The sequence below is a fragment of the Arachis stenosperma genome, chromosome 3 (assembly GCF_014773155.1).
Source record: "Arachis stenosperma cultivar V10309 chromosome 3, arast.V10309.gnm1.PFL2, whole genome shotgun sequence".
In the NCBI taxonomy this organism is placed as follows: domain Eukaryota; kingdom Viridiplantae; phylum Streptophyta; class Magnoliopsida; order Fabales; family Fabaceae; genus Arachis; species Arachis stenosperma.
Window position 1 is genome coordinate 115,060,894 of NC_080379.1, and position 3,243 is coordinate 115,064,136.

The window sequence follows — 3,243 nt, forward strand, 5'->3', positions numbered from 1 at the left end:
CTTTACATGCAATTCTGGCATTTAAACGCCGAAGTGATGCTCGTTTTGGGCGTTCAACGCCCAATTGCAGCATGTTTCTGGCGTTGAACGCCAGTTCCATGCTTGTTTCTGGCGTTCAGCGCCAGTTCTCCTCAGTTTGTATTCCTGGCGTCTGAACGCCAGGATGTTGCTTGTTTCTGGCGTTCAACGCCAGATCCATGCTCTGTTCTGGCGTTGAACGCCAGCCAGATGCTCCTTACTGGCGTTTGAACGCTAGTAAGTCCTTCCTCCAGGGTGTGATTTTTCTTCTGCTGTTTTTGATTCTGTTTTTAATTTTAGTATTTTTTTTCGTGACTCCACATGATCATAAACCTAATAAAACATAAAAGAACAATGAAAATAAAATAAAATTAGATAAATAAAAAAAATTGGGTTGCCTCCCAATAAGCGCTTCTTTAATGTCAATAGCTTGACAGTGGGCTCTCATGGAGCCTCACAGGTGATCAGGTCAATGTTGTAGACTCCCAACACCAAACTTAGAGTTTGGATGTGGGATTCAACACCAAACTTAGAGTTTGGCTGTAGCCTCCCAACACTAAACTTAGAGTTTGATTGTGGGGGCTTTGTTTGACTCTGTACTGAGAGAAGCTTTTCATGCTTCCTTTCCATTGTTAAAGAAGAAGATCCTTGAGCCTTAAACACAAGGTAGTCCCCATTCAATTGAAGGACTAATTGTCTTATGTTAACATCTATTACAGCTCTTGGTGTGGCTAGGAAAGGTCTTCCAAGGATGATGCATTCATCCTCCTCCTTCCTAGTGTCTAAGATTATGAAATCAGCAGAGATGTAAATGCCTTTAACCTTTACTAATACGTCCTCTACTAATCCATAAGCCTGTCTTACTGACTTGTCTGCCATTTGTAATGAGAACATGGCAGGTTATACCTCAATGATTTCCAGCTTCTCCATTACAGAGAGTGGCATAAGATTTATACCTGACCCCAGGTCACACAGAGCTTTTAAAAAGATCATGGTGCCTATGGTGCAGGGTATTACGAATTTTCCAGGATCTTGTCTCTTTTGAGGTAAAGTTTGTTGAACCCATGTATCTAGTTCACTAATGAGCAATGGAGGTTCACCTTCCCAAGTCTCACTACCAAATAACTTGGCATTCAGCTTCATGATAGCTCCTAAATATTGAGCAACTTGCTCTCCAGTTACGTCTTCATCCTCTTCAGAGGAAGAATAGTCTTCAAAGCTTATGAATGGCAGAAGGAGGTTTAATGGGATCTCTATGGTCTCTATATGAGTCTCAGATTTCTTTGGGTCCTCAATAGAGAACTCCTTTTCGCTTGAGAGATGTCCCATGAGGTCTTCCTCATTGGGATTCACGTCCTCTCCTTCCTCTCTAGGTTTGGCCATATTGATTATATCAATGGCCTTGCACTCTCTTTTTGGATTCTCTTCAGTATTGCTTGGGAGAGTACAAGGAGGAGTTTCAGTGATTTTCTTACTCAGCTGGCCCACTTGTGCCTCCAGATTTCTGATGGAGGACCTTGTTTCACTCATGAAACTTAAAGTGGCCTTAGACAGATCAGAGACTAAATTTGCTAAGTTAGAGGTACTCTGTTCATAATTCTCTATCTGTTGCTGAGAAGATGATGGATAAGGTTTGATATTGCTGAGCCTATTTCTTCCACCATTATTAAAGTCTTGTTGAGGCTTTTGTTGATCCTTCCATGAGAAATTTGGATGATTTCTCCATGATGAATTATAGGTGTTTCCATAAGGTTCACCCATATAATTTACCTCTGCTATTGCAGGGTTCTCAGGATCATAAGCTTCTTCTTCAGAAGATGCCTCTTTAGTACTGTTGGATGCATTTTGCCATCCATTCAGACTTTGAGAAATCATGTTGACTTGCTGAGTTAACATTTTGTTCTGAGCCAATATGGCATTCAGAGCATCAATTTCAAGAACTCCCTTCCTTTGAGGCGTCCCATTATTCATGAAATTCCTCTCAGAAGTGTACATGAACTGGTTATTTGCAACCATGTCAATAAGTTCTTGAGCTTCTGCAGGCGTTTTCTTTAGGTGAATGGATCCACCTGCAGAATGGTCCAGTGACATCTTAGAGAACTCAGATAGACCATAATAGAATATATCTATCATGGTCCATTCTGAAAACATGTCAGAAGGACATCTTTTGGTCATCTGCTTGTATCTTTCCCAAGCTTCATAGAGGGATTCACCATCTTTTTGTTTGAAGGTCTGAACATCCACTCTAAGCTTGCTCAGCTTTTGAGGAGGAAAGAATTTAGCCAAGAAGGCCATGACCAGCTTATCCCAGGAGTCCAGGCTATCTTTAGGTTGAGAGTCCAACCATGCTCTAGCTCTGTCTCTTACAGCAAAAGGGAAAAGCATGAGCCTGTAGACTTCAGGATCTACTCCATTAGTCTTAACAGTCTCATAGATATGCAAGAACTCAGTTAAGAACTGGTAGAGATCTTCTGATGGAAGTCCATGAAATTTGCAGTTTTGTTGCATTAGAGCAACTAATTGAGGTTTCAGCTCAAAATTGTTTGCTCCAATGGCAGGAATTGAGATGCTTCTTCCATCATACTTGGAAGTAGGTGTAGTATAATCACCAAGCATCCTCCTTGCATTATTGTTGTTGGGTTCGGCTGCCATCTCCTTTTCTTGTTCAAAAATTTCAGCAAGGTTATCTCTGGATTATTGTAATTTAGCTTCTCTTAGTTTCCTCTTTAGAGTCCTTTCAGGTTCTAGATAAGCTTCAACAAGAATGCCTTTTTCCTTGTTCCTGCTCATATGAAAGAGAAGAGAACAGAAAAAAGAAGAGAAATCCTCTATGTCACAGTAAAGAGGTTCCTTATTGTTAGTAGAAGAAGAAAGGGAATAAAGAAAGGAGAATCCAAACACAAAGGTGTGGATAGGGGCAGAGATTTGAGATGAAGAGAAGTGTTAGTGAATGAATAAATAAATAAGATGAGAGACAGAAGTTTTCGAAAATAATTTTTGAAAAGGAGTTAATGATTTTCGAAAATTAAGATAAGAAATAAAATTAAAATTAAAATTTAAAACAATTAATTAATTAAAAAGAATTTTTTTTTTGAAAAAGATGGAGGTATTTTTGAGAATTAGAGAGAGAAAAGTTGTTAGGTGGTTTTGAAAAAGATAAGAAACAAACAAAAAGTCAAATAGTTAGTTGAAAAAGATTTGAAAATCAAATTTGAAAAGATAAGA

At 38.9% G+C, this 3,243-nt stretch overlaps 1 non-coding gene across 1 annotated transcript; it reads left to right on the top strand.

Annotated features, from left to right (window-relative positions):
* Nucleotides 1-2,167: 2,167 nt before the first annotated feature.
* On the top strand, nt 2,168-2,271 carry LOC130971061 (small nucleolar RNA R71). The gene has a single exon (XR_009082296.1). It is a non-coding gene; the product is annotated as a small nucleolar RNA R71 (small nucleolar RNA).
* Nucleotides 2,272-3,243: the final 972 nt, after the last annotated feature.